Below are 21966 nucleotides of genomic sequence, written 5' to 3'. Positions count from 1 at the left end.
ACATTTTAAATATAGAAAGGGAAGCCGCTAGTTCAAACAATGGGTATAGTTAGGAATGGATAGGGGTAAAAAACTGCACTAAACCCTATAGTGGAGGGCTTGAAAATTTTTTAATTAATATCAATCTGGTATATACAGTATTACTACCCTTTGCTCAATGGCTGTAATCACATGTGTCGATGCTACCACATACACATTGTATGTAGCACATTAACTTTTAGAATGAGTATCATGCACCTCACAACACCATCTCCTGGCCAAAATTGGTAATGCACAGTAAAGTAGATATCTTTTTGTTACTCATAAGACTTGGTACTCCAATTTTTTAGGCATAGTCTATTATAAATAATAAGTATCCCCAGGCTCATTGTTAATACCAATGAATTATGTGGGCATAAGCCTATTTTTGAGTATAACTTCCGCCCACTAGTAAGCCCTTTGGATTAAAGACACCGTGAGGTGTATCCGGCAACATCAAGTGTTAAAAAGGGGGAGGACTTGAGGGCGGATATGGCTTGTTCTCTCCCTATGTAATAAGACCGACGCAGTGTACGCATAACTTCCAATGACGTCATTTATATGACGAAACGCATCAAGTTGCAACGCACGCTGCCTCGTTCTGGGCCCTCAGTTGAACCGCACGCCGTCTCCCCACTTCCGAGTATGGCATGAGTCTCACTAGCAGACATCGGAGATAGCTGCAAGGCTTTGCAAAGTCTGCAAGGGCACCAGTTTTTTCAGTTTTTTCATTACAGCGTTATATTTTATCTTGTTACTGCGTGAAGCTTTTATAATAAAGATGATTTTTTTAACCGTCTGCACAATGAGGAGCCTTTTTTCTTTCATATCCTGAGCACACACAGGCGCAAGCTGTGGACCCCCACATACCACCAAGGATCCGGAACCACCAAGACCAAGCCTGTACTGATGTCTGCTGGCGTACGCCAACAGGAATACATTGGATCTGGTAAGTGGGCCATCTTACCATTCAGCACCGGAGGTGTAGTGGAGGGTCACACCACTACTGCATAAGCATATGCACCTGCACTGGCACTTGTTATAGCTGCACCAAAAGGACTTTTTTTTGCACCATTTGCACTATCCAATACCAGCACTATTGCACTACGGATTATATATATTTTTTCCACTTTGTGAATATTTTTTCCACTTTGTGACTATTCGTTAGCACTTTATTAACGGTTTATATTGCACTTTATGGACGTTATCAATCAACATAGTGATCATTTGTCAGCAATTTGATGATCTATATTGCACTTTAATATTGGAACATTGATGGTGAATAATTTTGTTGTCTTTACAATTTTATAAGTATATTTTATAATTGTGACACTTTTTCAACATATACATTTCTTTACTATACTGGCACAAGGTAGTAATACCTTAACACTTTTGTATGCATTTTATATGTATATTGTCACATAACCAACATACAAAATCAGCATGGCTCTGCGGGTCTCTTCCCATACAGCCACATCATTCATTCACAGAAATGTGTCAACTGAAGGATAACTTCACATTAAAAAAAATAAATAAATGCCAATTTTTTTTTGCAAGTGCATTTTATATATATATATATATATATATATATATATATATTTAGAAGCCTGGAAAGCATTACACCAGCAATCAATGGGTCTCCTGCAGAACTGTCACTGTGAGTGGTCAGCCCCATACATTGTACAGCCAGACAGTTTCACACTGACAGGAAAACTCAATGAACTACTACAGCACTTAACAGCACTGTGGTAGTCTATTGAGAACTACAAGCCGACAACCACGAAGGATGCCGGGACTTGTAGTTCATTCACACAAAACTCTGTGAATGAATGATGCGACCATGTGGGTGAAGCCTTGCATGATTGCGCTCTTTTTAAAAAGTGATATCTAGTAAGGGGAACTCCCCCAAACTGCTGTCACAGGCAGGGCCGATGATAGGGGGGGACCACCGGTCCTCTTGTAGGGAGCCCGAGCACACAGGGGGGCCCAAGCAGAGAGGGGAATTAGTGATGGGCGACATTTGTAGAACTCTTTCTTCAGCAGCTGAAAGCTGGTCTCTCCACCTCTCTTTGCTGCCAGCTTTTATCTGCTGAGAAAGAGACAAGTCATTCCTCACTAATCCCCCCACTCCCAGCGCTGGCTTTAATGTTAGCTCTGCTTCTAAGTTTGTTGTCTCTGTAACTTTGTTTCTCTCCCTCTGTCTCTCTGATCCCAAAGCTCCAACTGCCCAGCCTGTATATTTTTTTCATCTCATCTTCATTTTTATTTATCAACTCAGTTTTTTGTATTTTAGATTTAGCAGGAATTCTGTGAGTTAAGCTAATACTGAATGCATTTATAATTTCCAATCGACATTCATTTAACTATTATACATTTGTATGGCATATATATGAGATGAATTGGGATGACCAATATATTTTTGCTTTCCTGTTCACTCATGATTATTAACTGTTTTTTCCTTTTTTAAATAATTATCTTTACCCCTGAAAACTCCACTATACAAAAATCCTTTTTGATTTTTTTCTAGCTGTCACGTCTGGTTATCTATATGGACGTATAGATATTTGTGACTCTGAGTTAGCGGTGGGATTTCCACTGCCAATGCGGTGCCATTTTTGATGTGTGATCATGTACCTCTGCAGTATACCGGTCAGCAAAAATCCAGGATCTATTGCAATTGGGTGCATATCGTGTCTTGGGATATTTGCTCTTGAAGCCCCATTTGCATGTGAGTACTGTGCTAACTTGTATGTGATATGTGGCACAGTATATTTATTTTATTGTACATATATATGATTTTGCTATTATGCATTATTGTTTTTCCTAAAAAAATATTTTCTACCTTTAGATACAGTTGTTTTGAGAGTTTGTGGTCATTCAGTGTCACCTCTGAAGAAGGACATACACTTCTATAGTCAGAAACATACTCTCTGTATTGGCCCTATTAGCCAACTGTTGATGTTGTGTTTTTCTGTACTGTGCATTCTATATATACCAATGTGGTTATGCTGTTTTGCGATTCCCATTTAGTATACTGTAGGATTTACTCAGTGTTTTTATACACACTTATTTTTTGTTTATTTGTGATGTTTTTTCAATAAAAACTATTTACAATTTTACCTCAGTCTGATGGCATTGAGTCATAGAGGGGTACAAGGTACATTTTCATATGTGTCCCCAGTTTTTTGCATTCAATTACATGGACATGACCTTACCCCATCTGTAATCTCATCCACGAAGCCTCTTCCCCCCTTTTTTTCGAATTCTGTGAGTTATGTTGTATTTGTGTCTGCTAATAATGATTTTATTGTATTTTTAACGAAATATAGCTTTACTATTTTCTTGGCCCTGTCAGGTAGTCTGTATGGGGACCCGTAATTTCTATTAGCAGCTCTGCTCACAGGGAGAGAATGCAGCGGAGAGTGACTGCAGCATTGGAAACATGTTACATGTTCCATTCTAAAAGTGGGTGGAACATGTAACATGTTCACAAAGGTGAATTTATCTTTTAAGAAACTAAAAGTCTAATCTGCCAACAATTCAGATGGCTTATAGCTCTCAAAGGACTAAATGCGCAAATATAACTGAATGCTAATATTTATAGATAAAGTTGATCCAGGGAATATCCAATTGCCTTTTAGGAGATCAGGAAGGAATTTCTTCCCCTCTGGAGCAAATTATGTCATGCTTTATTGAGGCTTTTTTTTTTTTGCCATGGATGAACTGTGGGTATAGAATTATGAATATGAGAGCGGGGGCGCATGCGCGGAGCCGCTCGAGACAGACATGTCTGCTTGAAGCTCCGCATCTCCGGCGACACTATAGCCTGACAGCCTCGGCACCCAACCCTGATCGCGGCTTCACTCCCCGCTACGCTCACCAGCTAACCTCCGGTACATCCTGCGATGGTCTACGGCGGATCGAAGCAGAAACACAGAGGCAAAACTATCAAAGACGCCCTCCTGAAAGCCTCCTCTAAAATGGCGGCGGCATCGGCTCCCGGGCTGGCAGCATCCCTCTCAGCATCCTTCATAGCTCCTCCACCACAGCCGCCTGCCGTGAGAGAGAGCGAGCATGACACGGACTTCAGCCTTACTCCCCTTGCCTTTCTCCCTGATGCGGGACACCCGGATCTCCTGAGGCAAATCGAGCTGATGCTCACCAAGGCCCTAAAGCACACCTCAGACACCATTACTGAAAGGCTGACACACGAGATAAGGGATCTGGGCCATCGCACCACAGCCTTGGAACAACATGTCGATGAAATCGACGTCCTCACCCACAATCATACAGAGGAGCTGGAAACCCTGCGTGAAGAAAATCTCTCCCTACAGGCGCGCCTGGAGGACTTTGAGAACAGGGCCAGGCGCTCTAATTTGCGGATCCGGGGCATCCCCGAAACAGTCATAGATCTACAATCCACCGTCACTGCCCTATTTCAAGAATTAGCTCCATCTATACCCATCGAGCGCCTGGAGATGGACCGCATCCATCGCACCCTGGCCCCTCGCCCAGCTGATGCCCCCCCCAGGGACATAGTTGTGAAACTCCACTACTTTCGCACCAAGGAGCAACTAATGGTGGCGTCCCGCAACAAGGACTCCCTGACATTCCAAGGACACCGATACCAATTCTTCCAGGATCTTTCCCAAGCAACGTTACCTAAAAGAAGAGAGATGAAACCACATCTGCAGCTTCTCCAGCAACATCATATCACCTATAAATGGGGTTTCCCCTTTGCACTACGTTTCTCCTTCAAGGGTTCATCCTATCTCTGCAGATCGGCTGATGACCTTCACCAAGCACTTCAGGAACTCCATCTTGCGCCATCTGAACCAGGAACTCCCGGCTCCCGGCGCCGCTCCGCCTCACGTTCTCCCCAGAAACTTCAGGAACCTCATGCTCCCAAGACCTCATCCAGCTTCCACAAGAGGGGATGCTTCGTCTCCCCAACTGCAGCCCAGGAAGACTCCATGGACTGAAGGAAGACCGTCAGGACCCCACTTCCTACTTCACGCTCCAACAGTGAGCCTTCCTTGCCGCTCCACGTGAGCGCATGTACCTACTCAGGCCTTTGACTGCTTGCTCCTCCTTTCCTTCCCTTAACTATTCGATCCTTCCTAGCTCTGCTACTCTTTTCCAGCTCTCTCTCTCTCCCTTCTCCCCTCCCACCCCCCCTTTTTTTCCCTCCTCCCCCTCCTTCCCCCCATATTTCCCCCCTCCCCCTCCTCACCCCCTATTTCCCTTCCCTCTCCCCCCACTCTTCCCTATTCCTTCTCAACCTCCTGCCTTCCCACTGTTCCCTATTGACTTTGCTATCCTCCGCATCACCCCTCTCTCCCTCCCCACTCGCCCTCTTTTCCTCTCCAACCCCCCACCCATAACCTGTTTCTACTTCTGCCCGGACTGTTCCTCTCCCCCTCTTCCTACACATGGTTTATTGAACTAAAGGCTTGAACTCGACTTCACACGGATGATGCTTGTACCCCCTTTTTATTTCTATTTTTTGCAATATACCAGCCTACAAGTCTCACCGCCTCTTTTCCCCTACCGTATGTTGGTTTGCCTCATGTTCTCCATGGTTTGATCTACCCTCTGGTCTCACCCTCAGTTTTGCTACACTTTACTCCGCAACTAGAAGTGAAGCCCACTACCCAATATTCGCTGGTCAGGCACCGATATGCTATTCACTTAATAAGTTTTACATTGTTAGGCTATAGGAGTCTCTGAGACTGACCACTGACCCCCAATACAGGTCCACCACTGCCCCTTTGAGGTACATTTTGGACCCCATTTTTGTCCTTGGTGGCAATCCCGTTTGCCCATCACAGGACGCACTTACTTCCCTGACCTGACAACACTAGCCTTGTACTAGATCTCCATCTTACACCCTCTTCTCTCTGCTCTATTTCCGCTCTTGCCCTCCAGCCCTCCCATCCTCTCCCCCCCCTTTTTTTTTTTATTTATTTTATTTATTTATTTGTTTTTGTTTTTTGAGTGTCCCCCCAGGGGTGGGCCGCCTGATCCACACCCCCAGACCACACCCCCTCCCACCGACCCCACATAATCGCTTTTAGCTATGGCGCCACTGAATGTACTCACACTCAATGTTCAAGGCCTCAATTCCCCCAATAAGCGTACCAAAGCATTCTGCTCGTTCGCTGCCTCCACGGCTCACGTAGTCTGCCTCCAGGAGACCCATTTCACACCACAATCTACCCCCAAATACTTTGGTCGCTAATACCCCCAGGTTTTCACCGCTTCTGCCTCCTCCAAACAAAGGGGAGTCCTCATCGCGTTCCACCGTACCACTCCTTTTACTCTCACTAAGGAAATCAAGGACCCCGACGGGAGATATCTACTTTTGACAGGACACCTAGTTGATAGTGACGTCACGATTGTCTCGTACTATGCCCTTAACAAGCGCCCACTCTCCTTCCTCTCCCACTTATTGGGCGTCGTCGACGTCCACAAACATGGTACCCTTATCATATGTGGTGACTCTAACCAAACGATTTATCCATTCCTGGACAAGTCCCCTGTTGCCCCCTCCTCCAACTCCTCTCGCCTTACATTCCAGCAACTCCTTAACTGCCACTCGCTCCTGGACGTTTGGAGAGAACAATACCCTGCCAGACGCCAATATACCCATTACTCCTACCCACATAAGATCTTTTCCCGCATAGACCATATCTTCTTGACCATTGGTTCCATCCCCCTCCTATTAAATTCGACGATTGTTCCGATCGCCTGGTCTGACCACAGTGCGGTCTCCATTTCCTTAACCTCACTAATCCCCAGGCCAACCCATTCCGCCTGGTATATTAACGATAGCCTGTTAGCGAATCCTAACCACCGCATGGAAATTGAAAAAGGCTCTAACCGACTATGTACAAAATAACTCGTCCCCTGATCTCTCCCCTCTAACCTTATGGGAAGCTCATAAGCCAGTCATAAGGGGAGTGTGCATCAGCCAGGCCTCTTTTCTGCGCAAAGAAAAGCGCCTCCAGCACAAGCGCTTGGAGGAAGCCTTCACGCGAGCCTCTGCCGCCTTTCAGACGCACCCATCTCCCAGTTCCAGAACGGAGCTTGAAAAAGCCCGCCTCGAGCTGGATCTCTTCCTCACAGGGGCAGCAGAAAAAACTCTGCGCAGATCGCGTCATAATTTCTACATGAAAGCCAATAAACCGGACACTTTCTTGGCCCTAGCGCTTCGCAATGCGGACCATACTCCTAAACCCATCAGATTGAAACTCTCCCATAACTCCTACTCTAGCAATCCATTGAAAATTGTCAATCACTTTCGTAGACACCTTACCAACCTTTACCAAGCTGATGGTTCCTTCCAACAAGATAAAGTGGACGACCTCCTCTCCTCTATCTCCATGCCCACCCTTCCCGCCCCTCACAAGGCTACTCTTGATCAACCGATCTCTGCTGAGGAAATCCATGAGGCTATCAAAGCTCTTAAACCCTGTAAACGCCCCGGGCCCGGATGGTCTTTCAGCTACATATTATAAAAAATTTGCTCCCCTACTTGCACCGCTGCTCGTGGCCGCCTTCAATTCCATACTCTATGATCACTCCTTCCGAGCTGAATCCCTCACTGCTTCCGTTTCCATGCTCCCTAAGCCCCACTCTGATTCTACCTCGTGGTCCAACTTCCGGCCCATCTCAATTCTAAATGTAGACATAAAACTCCTAGCAAAAGTTCTCTCTAACCTTCATATAGGCTCCTTGATCCACAGGGATCAAGTTGGCTTCATCCCCTCACGCCAAGCCAGTGACAATATCCGTCGGGCGACACTTATAGCACATGCAGCCCGTACTCGTCGTATACCTACCTGCTTTGTGTCTCTTGATATAAGGAAGGCCTTTGATACACTATCCTGGCCTTACCTACGCTGTGTTCTACGCAAGTGGGGGTTTGGAGCCCACTTCCTACGCTGGATAGAGGCCCTGTACAGTAATCCTTCAGCCTTTGTTTCCTATGCTGGCTTTCGATCAGACATGTTCCCGGTTGAAAGAGGTACCAGACAAGGCTGCCCCCTCTCTCCCCTCCTTTTTGCTCTCGCTATCGAACCTCTTGCTATCCTCATCCGTTCCAATCCCAATATACAAGGTCTTGAGCTGGGTGGTCATGCTCACAAACTCTGCCTTTTTGCCGACGACATCTTGCTCTTCATGACCTCCCCCCTCATCTCCGCTCCAAATCTGCTGTCCACCCTCGCCACCTTTGGTAACGCCTCGGGCCTGCGTATAAACCTTCAAAAGTCTACAGCTTTGAATGTCTTTCTACCTGACGCCCTACGACTCCAACTCGCTGACACTCTTCCCTTTACATGGGCTGACAAGCATATCCCCTTCCTGGGCATTACATTCACAGCCAACCCACAGGGTCTTTACTCAGCGAATTACCCTCCTATGTTAACTCACCTCACCTCCCTTATGGCTAAGTGGAACCACCTTTCTCTCTCCTGGTTAGGGAAAATAACGGTCACCAAAATGACTCTCCTCCCCAAGATCCTCTACCTGTTCCGCGAGCTCCCAATTATGGTCCCATCCCACTTCCTCCGCATTCTCCAACGCCGTGTCTCACTCCCAAGATCAGGGGAGGTTTGGGAGTGCCCCATTTCCAGAAGTATTACTATGCAGCTCAGCTCGCCCAGCTGCCAAAATATCATGCCACAACCGAAGTCCCCCTTTGGGTCGCTGTTGAATCTGTGGACTGCGACCCCCTCTCCACTGCCAATCTCTTGTGGCTACCCTCCTCTCAGCGCCGTTCTCTTACTAACCCAATTACCCGCCACAGCATGCTCATCTGGGACAGGCTCAAGAACCGCTATTCCCTCCAATCCTCGCACAACCCATTGCTCTCCTTTCTTCATAACCCATCCTTCTCCCCAGCCTGGTCCTCCCCGTCCGCTTTCGCTAACTGGTCTAGAGCCGGTGTCCTCCGGGCACACCAATTTTTCTCTTCCAATTCCTTCAAACCCTTCCAAACACTCTGCGAAACACACCACCTTCCCCGCTCTGAACTGTTTAGATATTTACAGCTGAAACACTTTTACGCTCCATGTACTCCCTCCGACCCGAGATCCAGCAACCTATCCTCTTTCGAGCGAACCTGCAAATCGGACCCACACAAGCGTGGCCTGATCTCGGAACTTTACTCCCATCTGCTCTCCCCAATTTCCTCTGCCCCTCCCACCTACGCCGCAAAATGGACAAGAGATCTCTCCCTTTCTCTGGATGATGCCGACTGGGCACACATCTGGCAGGCTACTAAATCCTCCACACCCAATATCGTCGCTCTGGAAACGAACTATAAGGTTCTCACTAGATGGTATCTAGTCCCCGCTAGAATACACAAATTTCTCCCCAGCTACCCCCCGCAATGCTTCAGAGGCTGTGATGCAGCGGGCACACATTTGCATGTTTGGTGGGATTGCCCCATCGTTCAATCTTTTTGGTCTACAATATTCCAGATCCTTTCACAACTCTTTGACGTGTCTTTATCTCCTGATCCCTCCATTGCCCTCTTGAACCTGAAACCTGCCGCTCTGACGCACCGCCAATTTAAGCTTCTTCTCCATGTCACCACCTCCTCCAAGCAGACCATAGCTAAGGCTTGGAAAACCCCCTCATTATGCGTACTGGCCACTAAACACAGGATAACCCAAGCCATGATCCATGCCAAAATAGAGGCTGTCCTTCAAGACACGGTCCCGAAGTTTGAAAAATTGTGGACTCCTTGGATCACTCATTTTTTGCCCCCTGTTCTTGACATCGCCTTGCTGCGCCCATGATCATACCCTGGGCCATGAATCCAAACTTATTCAACCTGCGGTTCTCTGGTCGGCCCTCCCCTGGGGGAAACGTGCACCCCACGTCTTCCCCCCCTTCACTTGACCTTTCCCCCCCTTTTCTTTTTTATTTTTTACCCCCCTTCTTTTTTTTTTTCCTCTCCCTCCCCCTCTACCTTCTGCTTCTCCTTTCCCGCCTTTTAGGCGGCCCTCGATTATTCCCGCCCACCCATGTATCATGGTCTCCCAGACTCCTCGGGCTCTTTGGCATTGTCCCCCGTTGGGGTGCCAAGGGGCTTTATTTGTGTTGTCATTTTGCGTCTCTTATGGGGGACGAAACTACAATTTAATCTCACCAATAACTTGCACTCTTCCTCCTGCTTGTTAATCTACATCCCTGTTATACGATGTTACTATTAACGATTTTGTTCCACTCTGCATTTTTACACCACAGTTGAATGATTCATTGTTACTGATTTCATATCGTTGGTACCTACTGCCATATGTTGTGCTCAATGTCGCACATGATTGTTCACCCTTTATTCTAAATAAAAATTTTTGAACAAGAATTATGTATATGAAGGTTTTCGATTTTTTTGTGTGTTTTGGTCTTTTCTTTTTCTGTGGGTTTAATTGGATGAACTTGTTTCTTTTTTCAACCAAATTACCTATGTAACTCTGACTGTAAGGGTGTTGATGAGCACCCTTGTAGTTCACTAACACTTCCCCCAGCTTTCAAACAGACAACAAATAACTCCCTAATGGGACTTTAGGGGCCTGTAACAAAGTTACAAACACTTAGTAATATGTTACGAAGTAGAATAAAAGTACAATGTAAATTTTATTAAACAATTTATTATTAAAAGCAATTAAAGGCTGATGTATAATAGGGTCAACCAAGCATTAATATACAAGTGCAAAAAGTTCTACCTATTCTATGGGCTGCCGTAACAACTGGGCAACCATGGAAAACACCCGACCGGTTCAGGGTTGGCTTTCTTTCCTCAGGGGTGTAGGCTTTAGCTAGAACAAAGCACTAATGTTTACCCAGAGGCAAAGGAGAAGCATGGAGGTGGATAAGGAAAACGATCCATATAGATGTATATCGTATTGGAACCACGTCAGTAGGAAAGCAGAGTGCCCGCTGTCCGCCAGAGCAAAGAGGATCCTTTCTCTTGCTCTCGCGGACAGCAGGCACTCTTTTTTCCTACTGAAAATGATTCCAATACGATATACATCTATCTGGATCATTTTCCTTTTCCACCTCCATGCCTCTCCTTTGCCTCTGGGTGCACCCTGGCAGGTCTTGCTGGTTCTCATCTTCCATGGGGGCATAAAAATATTGCAATCACCTCATCTATGAGTGATAGTATGGACATCATTAATGGTTTTAAAATATATCTTGGCTGCTGTATTTTGTGATTTCTCTGCACAAACATAAGTGCTTTGTTCTAGCTAAAGCCTAACCCCTGAGGAAAGAAAGCAAATTCTTTAATGTGTCGGGTGTTTTCCATGGTCGCACAGTTGTTACGGCAACCCGTGGAATATGTAGAACTTTTTGCACTTGTATATTAATGCATTGTTGTTTACATTTTTCATTAGCCTTTAATTTTTTTTTAATAATAATTTGTTCAATAAAATGTACATTGTTATTTTATACTACTTCATAACATATTAATATATGTTTGTAACTTTTTTATAGGCTGCTAAAGTCCCATTAGGGGGTTCTTTTTCCTATTTTTTTTCTTCATTATTTGGGATGTTGGCCTGAATTTTTTGTGTCAATCATACCCTCATTTTCTAGTTTCAGTTTTCAAACAGAAAGCCCATACAGAGGTACTGGCAAGAAAGCTGAAGGGCATGTCTGCATGAGTCTGACATTGCACCTGCGATCCACTGATCACAGGTGCAATGCTTTGCAGGCTCCTGTAGAAAAAATAATAAATGAACATTTTTTTTACTGTAAGGTGAACTTAGCCTTTAAAGACTAGCATGATATTCTGACAGCTAGCATTTGGAGAAATGGGGCAGCAATGGCATCCTCCATATATGCTTCTTGAAAGGTTGATTTTAACATCCTATTCACATTTATTACTTGTGGTTATCACAATTTATTGTAACACATGAACCATGGTGTGGTGCATTACGATAGCATTTATTTTACATAGAAAATTACAGTAGCTGGCAAAGCAAAGCACCCACTGCAGGGTGCCACAAAGTACATGCTGTATACTATGGTGCACTACGCTTAAAAAAAAAAAAAATAAGTCATAGATATATCTATGTGTTTGGGTGCTGTGCCAGTCCATTCAAAATGAATAGGCTGCCTTAACGCAGCATGTCTTGCAACAGGGTAAGACTTTGTGAATAGTGTACATGGGGCCTAACATGGCAGAATACAGCACTTAGGAATCAACTGATTTTAATGAATACATAAAAAAGCACAAATACACAGAAAGCGAATTCAATTATTTTTTTTAATGGCTAAACTATATAAAAAATGCAAATGTGACACATGTATAACTTACAAAGAGTCTGTGCAATTTTAAATAAATAACATTTGTTATTATCAACAAAAAAATTAACAGCTTTACTGAAATTCAGGGGGTGTAAATTCTTCAAACATAAATAAATTGTCTTTAAATAATAAGAGCATTCATAAAATTGATGCTAGTCGCAGAGATATGTCAGTAGAAAAACAAAAATTAGCATTTGTTTAGCACCTAACACAAGATGTTTACACTGAAAAAGAGGCTTTTAAAAATGAAATAATGTCTAATAAATATGTATAAAATGAAGCTCATTATAATGAGTCTTTTTGAGAGTTAAAGTGACACTAAACATTGGTTTAAAAAAAAAATATATATATATATATACACAGTATCCAACAAAACTGAGTACACCCCTCACATTTTTGTGAATATTGTATTATATCTTTTCATGTGACTTTCATGTGATATCTTTATGTAGAGCAAAAATTATTTTTTCAGATCCTCAGAGAGTTCTTTGCCATGAGGTGCCATGTTGAACTTCCAGTGACCAGTATGAGAGAGTGAGAGCGATAACACCAAATTTAACACACCTGCTCCCCATTCACACATTAGCCCTTGTAACACTAACGAGTCACATGACACTGGGGAGGGAAAATGGCTAATTGGGCCCAATTTGGACATTTTGACTTAGGGGTGTACTCACTTTTGTTGCCAGCAGTTTAGACATTAATGACTGTGTGTTGAGTTATTTTGAGGGGACAGCAAATTTACACTGTTTTACAAGCTGCACACTCACTACTTTACATTGTAGTAAAGTGTCATTTCTTCAGTGTTGTCACATGAAAAGATGTAATAAAATATTTACAAAAATGTGAGGGGTGTACTCACTTTTGTAAGATACTGTATATATTCTATTCAAATATGCAATTTTAACTCAAAAAGTACCTGCTATTGCTATCAGCCTCCTCCAAATCTCCAAGTTCCTTTTGTTCTTTTTGTTGCTGTGGTCTAACTTCCTGTTGGAGGGTGGCTACATTTGTTCATTTGTTCTCCATGGATCTATCATATGTAGCCACCCTCTCTTGCTCACTCCTGAGATGGACCAGGTATTATAAACTATGGGATTTGTAGTGTGCATAGAGCAGTGCACATGACTGCATCTAACATGCACTGCTCATTTGACAAACAGAAGTGAGTGATTTTCGTAGATCATGGAGGATGTTTGAAGGCTTTTTGGTCAGGTCCTCCTGTCATTTTTTCAGGCAGACCCAATCAGAAGCTCCATGCAGCCTTATGAACAAACAGATGTAAATGGCTTTGTGTCCACTAACACCTGCCTACCTCCCAGCCTGTTCAGGTCCAGAAAAAAAACTGAAAAGGACTGCAACCTTTTCCATTTTTCCGGAGGTAAACATAATGGATTGGACGTAGACTGATGTAAACAGACAGTGGAGTCACTTTACATCTGACTGCCCATAGAGCTGTCACGAGTCCACATGTGTCCGCCAGACACAATCTGAACAGGCACTGATGGAAAAAAATGGATGTCATTTAGATGTCATAAAAAAGAAAAAGCAAGATGGTGCAGACCACAAATCACTATTTTATGAATACATATATATATATATATATATATATATATATATATATATACACAAAAAAATGGTGCAGCACAAATCTATAAGCGTACAAATGATAAATTAGAAAAAACCTTTAACTAAATAAATAAATAATAGATGAGGGAACAGTCCATATGTGAAGGGTAAAGTCCCAAAATCCAAGAAAGAAAAAATGTATATATAAATAAAATCCTCATAGAGTGCTGAAGAAGAGAAAGGCTACATCCAGTGCTGTTCCCCTTCACCAAGAGCACACATATGCGCTCACCTCAAAATATGACCCCTGTGTTACCAGCTGGTCTAATGAGCAGAAACATGGATTACCGATCCTTCCAATCATGGAGTCGCCCTCAACTGATGTCACCCGCTGCTGTTCCGAGCACTGTGCAGCTCGCTTCTTCTGAGTGGAGACCGCAGTGCTGTCTACATTTGCTTTGATGTGTATTGATTTGCTTCACTACATCACCAATGTGTAAGTGAGATTCCTTTTTTAATAAAATATCTACATATACGGTTTACACTTAGAGCTGTTCCTTCTTTTTATTATTTGGGACACTGGTTCATTTGAGCCGTTGGATCCGGGATGTTATGCTGACCCCTGCTGGTGACATATATTGGAAGGACTGGTAATCCATGTTTCTGCTCATTAGACCAGCTGGTAACACAGGGGTCATATTTTGAGGTGAGTGCATATGTGGGCTCTTGGTGAAGGGGATCAGCACTGGATGTAGCCTTTCTCTTCTTCAGCACTCTATGTGGATTTTACTTATATATACATATTTCTTGCTTGGATCTTGGGACTTTACCCTTCACATATGGACTGTTCCCTCATCTATTATTTATTTATTTAGTTAAAGGTTTTTCCTAATTTATCATTTGTATGGATATAGATTTGCGCTGCACCATTTTTTTGTATTTTTCTGTCTGGGCTCTACATACTGTACCTGGGTCAGTGTCCAGCTTGCATATCATTTGCTTAATATATATGTTGCACTGATTGTTTTTTCTATTTTATTTTATGAATACACTCACATGGCAGAAAGGTAAATGATCTGCTGATTGGGTGATATCCGTCAGGTGGGCAGTGGCGCCATTACCTATGGTGAGGCTAGGACGCCATCTTACTGAGGTTTTTTGTAAAGTAGACTTATTTTTAGCTTTGAAAAGAATAGAGATGGATGAGTTCGTTTTTTTTTTTTTTTTTAAAAACTTAAATTTTATTAAAGATGTTGCAAAATTCACATGCATGATGGTTACAGATGTAAAAACATCTTGTCCAGAAATGTACATAGTTAGCAGAAATATAACATACACTGTAAGCTATAAGTGAAGAGACGGCATTGTATTCTGTAAATACAAATAGGTACAATAAATATGCATTGGTTAGTGTGTGGCTACTAGCAAAATTACATATTCTAGAAAGGATAGGAACAGTTAATCTGTCTATTGGCGTCCACATAGTTGTCGTTGCTGGGGTTTGGGTATCAAGCTTGTGTCTTTTCCTATTTTAGGTGTAGAGAGTAGTTATTTTCCCTTATTAAGCGGGGAACTTCTTGGATCAGTCATCCAAGGCTCCCGGTTTTTGAGGAACATGGGCCTGGTAAGTTGGGCCTTTGTGAACTTATGTTCCAATTGGAAGTGTTTGTTTAGAACTACTATAGGTTGAGAGATATTTGGAGGTATGGCAGATTTCAAATGCCGAGCATCGGGAAAGCATGGCTGCTATAAAACTGTGAGTGACAATTGAATGGAGTTGATAAGGCCAGTTCTCTAACCCTATCCCCAGCAAGGCCAACTGTGGAGTGAGGTTAAGAGATAGTCCTGTGATAGATCTGAACATTCCATGTACATCTTTCCAGGACACAGAAATTACTGGACAAGTCCACCATATGTGTAAGGAAGTTCCTACATTTCCACAATTCCTCCAGCAAGTGGGGGGAAGAGATGGAGAGTTTAGAGTTTTTTTTCTGCAGTGTAGTACCAGAAGTGTAGTAATTTTTGGGCTGATTCCCAATGAGTAAGGCACTTGGAGAACCACAGAGTGCACGGGCTGTTGGGTGCCAGATATTGGAAGAAGTTGAAAGGTTTTTCCCATTTACACATTACAGGGAGTTTCTGATCTGATGAGGGGAAGTTTAGGATCTTATAAAGATGGGACTTGGTTGGTTTCTGACCAATGTATATCTCTGAGTGCATGATGTATTTGAAGATATTTGTAAAAGTCTTGATGACGAATATTGTACTTGGACTGTAGTTCTTGGAGTATAGGATTCTGTCATTATAGAGGTCTCCTATGTAGCAGATTCCTGATGATGAACAGGAGAGTGAAAGGTTCAAGCAAATAAGTTTGAGGGCTGTAATTGGAATGAGTTTTAGGGCTTGATATGATAGACCTTTGGTTTGTTGGAGCGTAGCTTCCCATGCTTTAATAGTAGCATTGACTGTACTGAGGAAGGAACGTTGTGGACGGTGTTGCAAGAGAAATGCCAGGAGTTTAGAGCTCAGAGATCCAAGTGCTGTTTCTTTGATATGCACCCAGATGGATATAGGTGTGGATGTCCACCATTGCTTAGCTTTATTGAGAAGTAAAATGTAAAATATTTCAAGTGTATTAATAACAATACAACAGGGTAACTGCGCTATGAGGGGGATGTCTAGCAAGTTGCTTAGGCATATACAAGGCCTACTGCCAGTAAAAATATAGCGGCTATTTGTCATAACATGAGTACCGAACACCTATGAGCCAGATTGCCTCAGGCCCCCCTGAGAGCAGTTGTTTCCTGCTGCCATACTGGGGGTCTTGATTGGTTATACCCCAATTTTGCAGCTTTTTGTAGCCATCTTTGGGGGAGGTGATAACCAATTGTTGAAATTGGTAGGTAATCAAAAGTTTTGTCAGAAACCCCTATTGATAAATTACATTACACTCCCTTAACATTGCAGTTAAGGGTGTAAACTCCTTTCTCCTTTGAGAAATCGCAGCTAAAAGATCTTGATAGAGTGCAGTGTTGGCATACGGGGAGATAGCAATTGGTTTGATCTGGCTCCGCATAGCAAACGCTCTTTGATATGTTAAATATGAACGCTAAGCAACACATCCCTAGGAACCGTATCTGGAAGATGGGTCGGTTTGGGGATTCTGTGCGCTCTGTCCAGCAGCATATCCCTTGGTGTTAGGTCTTGGATGAGTTTGAGGAAAAGCTGGTGTAGATATGCGAGCAAATCATTTTGCTTCCCCGCCTCAGGGATCCCTCCGAGTTTGATGTTGTTTCGGCGGGATCAATCTTCAAGAATTACCGACTTCAGTTGGAACTTATGGATCGTTTCCATTTGTTCATCATGTGCATCCACTAGCTCATCATGTGCTTTGACTACCTCTCCTAATTGGGTTTCTAGCATGTCAGTGCTATCTTCAGTGGAGTCAATGCAATTAGTTAGATGAAAGATAGAATAGCGTAGCTCCTGTTGCAATCCGGTTTGCAAGGATAGCAGCATAGCTTTCAGTGAAGATGACGTCTAGTGCATCAGATGCAGGGAATGGCGATGTGTGTTCTAGGTTACCCAGTGATTTTCTTTTGCTTGAGGGTTTCTTTAGGGCGAGTGTGCTGGAGACCAAGCCATTCTCTTACCTCTGTCAGAAGAGGAGAGTGTGGAGGCATCCTGAGCTGTTTTCGCTATCACTTCTAGAGCCTCCTGCACAGGCTGCACTGGCGAGTGTGTGTGAGAGGAAGAGCAACCGTTCTCCTCGGCACCATCTTTGCTCCCTTCGCCTGCTTGCAGTATGAAGTAATGTGTAAGTTGGTGCTGTATTATGGTTTTTCTTTTGGGACATAGGAAAAGCTGGTGTAGATATGCGAGCAAATCATTTTGCTTCCCCGCCTCAGGGATCCCTCCGAGTTTGATGTTGTTTCGGCGGGATCAATCTTCAAGAATTACCGACTTCAGTTGGAACTTATGGATCGTTTCCATTTGTTCATCATGTGCATCCACTAGCTCATCATGTGCTTTGACTACCTCTCCTAATTGGGTTTCTAGCATGTCAGTGCTATCTTCAGTGGAGTCAATGCAATTAGTTAGATGAAAGATAGAATAGCGTAGCTCCTGTTGCAATCCGGTTTGCAAGGATAGCAGCATAGCTTTCAGTGAAGATGACGTCTAGTGCATCAGATGCAGGGAATGGCGATGTGTGTTCTAGGTTACCCAGTGATTTTCTTTTGCTTGAGGGTTTCTTTAGGGCGAGTGTGCTGGAGACCAAGCCATTCTCTTACCTCTGTCAGAAGAGGAGAGTGTGGAGGCATCCTGAGCTGTTTTCGCTATCACTTCTAGAGCCTCCTGCACAGGCTGCACTGGCGAGTGTGTGTGAGAGGAAGAGCAACCGTTCTCCTCGGCACCATCTTTGCTCCCTTCGCCTGCTTGCAGTATGAAGTAATGTGTAAGTTGGTGCTGTATTATGGTTTTTCTTTTGGGACATAGGAAAAGCTGGTGTAGATATGCGAGCAAATCATTTTGCTTCCCCGCCTCAGGGATCCCTCCGAGTTTGATGTTGTTTCGGCGGGATCAATCTTCAAGAATTACCGACTTCAGTTGGAACTTATGGATCGTTTCCATTTGTTCATCATGTGCATCCACTAGCTCATCATGTGCTTTGACTACCTCTCCTAATTGGGTTTCTAGCATGTCAGTGCTATCTTCAGTGGAGTCAATGCAATTAGTTAGATGAAAGATAGAATAGCGTAGCTCCTGTTGCAATCCGGTTTGCAAGGATAGCAGCATAGCTTTCAGTGAAGATGACGTCTAGTGCATCAGATGCAGGGAATGGCGATGTGTGTTCTAGGTTACCCAGTGATTTTCTTTTGCTTGAGGGTTTCTTTAGGGCGAGTGTGCTGGAGACCAAGCCATTCTCTTACCTCTGTCAGAAGAGGAGAGTGTGGAGGCATCCTGAGCTGTTTTCGCTATCACTTCTAGAGCCTCCTGCACAGGCTGCACTGGCGAGTGTGTGTGAGAGGAAGAGCAACCGTTCTCCTCGGCACCATCTTTGCTCCCTTCCCCTGCTTGCAGTATGAAGTAATGTGTAAGTTGGTGCTGTATTATGGTTTTTCTTTTGGGACATAGCCTGTCAGATATCCCCTGTCTTCCCCACCTAAACTGAGGTATTGTCGGGAGACTTACATTCTGGTCGCTGCGATCACTCTCGGTAGTGCAGAGGAACCGGGTCAAGCAGCCATCGTGCTCTGCCGCTAGGACACGCCCACCTGTTAGTTTTTATTGCTGTATTTGCCCCCGTTAGAGAGATTCACCCTCTGCATTTGTCCTGTTTATCATTGTCATTGAAAGTCAAATAAAAGAAAGTCCCAAGTTTTGGGTTGTCTCCAGAAAAATAATAAAGTAGAAATCTTCAACGGGGACACAAGTTCTGGTGATCGTGCTTAATCTATCCAAAAAGGAAAAAAAGTTTTACCTTTAGTTCTACTTAAAAGCATGTCTATTAGACTTGGAAAATTATTAAGTAGAAGGTCTTGCCCTTTTCCACCATCCAGGCCTTTATTTTTATTGTAACAACTACTGTTGACCAGTAGTATGGCGTGGTAAGTTGGAATATACAGTGTTAAATTTGACTTTAAAGCAGAACTCTGGGCAGAAACATTTTTCTATGTTTCTGCTGGTGTTCTCCTACCTTGAGCAGACATGTACTCCATGTGTTTCTTCAGACTGTAGTTTAAGAGAAAATAAATGTGCAATATTTAAATCACAGGCTTCCTGCCCTCTGATTTCTGTTCTGTAAGACCGGTGGCTGCTGTTTCTTCTATCCCCACAGCCACCGGTCTTGTAACTTCCCCATTGTAGTTCTGTGCCACTGTAAAGGACGGATCCTGGGAATGATGTTAGGAATTTTTACCTCAAGGATCTGAAAATGATAAACTTGTAGAAACCTGGAATTCAGCTTTAAATTGAAATGATCTTTTCCCATAACTAGGAAAAAGGGGTGATTTTTAAAGCTTTCTCTCTCAGCATCTTATATTTAGGATTTCTTTAATGCTCCCCAAATCTGTTAATTATTGGGAACAAACAGAAGAAACACTGTATAAACTCCAAAATGATCTCCACCCTCTTCTCAAACTCATATAACATAGCACTCAGTGGCTAATTTGCCCATTTTGGAAGGGGGGTGGCACATGCTCAAAAGATGGAAATTACAGTTCGCACACCCTCCTTCATGTTCCAGCCGGCGAAGTGGTACCCCCAAGATGGCACCACCAATTCAGCTCCAGCAGCCATGCCCACTCTCCTACTTTTTCCCCGGTCACTCCAGTAACCAGCAGCCCAGCGAAGGCATGAATGAGGCTCAACCCCTCCCTGACAGCCATGAGGTGAGCCAGACACATTCTTCACATGGGAACCAGGGGACACAGCCAGATGCCAAAGCTTCCTGTTCCACCCTGGGCCAGCAGGTCATGAACATGCTCAAAGAAATGCTAGTGTCCATTAGGAGTAACCTCCAAATGGATATGCTCTCCCTTATGCAGAAGTTCAGCCATGACATCACAACTTTAGGGTATAGAGTGACCCAAATATAATCTAATATGGGGAACTTTGCAACCACTGAAAACTACCTTATCGATGCCTATGATGAGCATGTGGAGGAGCACAGATGAATCAAAGATAAACTTGCAGACCTAGAGGATAGGTCTCGCTGCAACAACCAAAAAATATGTAGCATTCCAGAATCAGTGCAGGCGTCTGAACTATCCACACATGTCTGTGGTATGATAAAGGCTTTTTTGCTTGATTTGAAGAATATTGAATTGGTCATTGGCTGCATCCACAGGCTTTCTAAACTCCTATTTCTGCTTGACTCAGTGCCCAGAGATGTAATCTTGCACATCCACTTTTTTTCACGTGAAAGAACAACTCATGCAAAAATCAAGATATTTTGTGACTTTACCTGACCCCTATGCACACCTACAACTATTTGTGGATTTATTTCAGCATACCCTTCAACATTGCAGGCAGCTTAACACCATAATGAAGGCCATGTGGAACCAACATATTCAATATCAGTGGGCCTCACCCACCAAAACTGACGATCACATAGGATAGCACCAAGCATATGATTTCTTTCTACAGGTATGATATGCGCCTATTACATGGTTGGGACATTATCACTGATCCCTCTGTCTCCTTGCAAATGGATAAGGGGTTGGGAGTGGCACATCAGGAGCAGCGGTTACTAAAAAGCAGCCATAGGCTTAGACCTAGCTAATTCAGAGCCTTGGGACCTCTCCAGCACATGTTACCATGTCCGGTGTGTGAACGCCCTTTTTGGAACTTTTAAGCCCCAAATTTTCTCCTTGGCACTGACAGTGCCTGTTGCTCAGGAAATTACTATAGGGCATTAGGCCTTTTTTTTTGTTTTGTTTTACAAGGTTGTTGTTTTGTTCAGTTGCCTATACCCTTCTGATTTATTTTTTCTTACCTACTATAGATTGATCGTTTCATCTTCCTCAGAATTCCATGTGTTCTTGTAGCTAGAACCCTAAACACCAGGAGTTTGTAACTTGCATCCTCACTGACCCTTCCCTGTGATTTTCCTGCACCTTTGCCAGCCTTCACCAACACTGCTCAAGCAGATGTCAACATGACTATAAAGATCCTATCTATCAACACCAAGGTGCATAACTACCCAGCAAAGATATCCTCTTTATGGAAACTGGCTACGAACTCTCAGTCTGACATCCTATGCATGCAGAAAACACATTTTCTTGCCTCCAATCCACCCTCTTGTACTAATAAGAGCTTTCCTTGCATTTACACAAAAAGCAGGGTGTTTTCATAACCACCACTTGCTGACCGCCTAACAGGGAATGTACATCATGATTTATAGGCGGAGTGAGAGGTCCCCCCTACCGCTGCTTCCCGGTCACTTTCAAGCTTAAGGGAGCCATCCATTAAGCCCAGAAATTATCTGATGTGGCAAGATGGCCCCCACTCGGCTTTATGCCCTTGGAAGACAAGAGTGACCTCTGATATCAT

This window comes from Pelophylax lessonae (genome assembly GCF_965119305.1).
Source record: "Pelophylax lessonae genome assembly, chromosome: 4".
Classification (NCBI taxonomy): domain Eukaryota; kingdom Metazoa; phylum Chordata; class Amphibia; order Anura; family Ranidae; genus Pelophylax; species Pelophylax lessonae.
Note: the sequence above shows the minus strand (reverse complement) of the source record.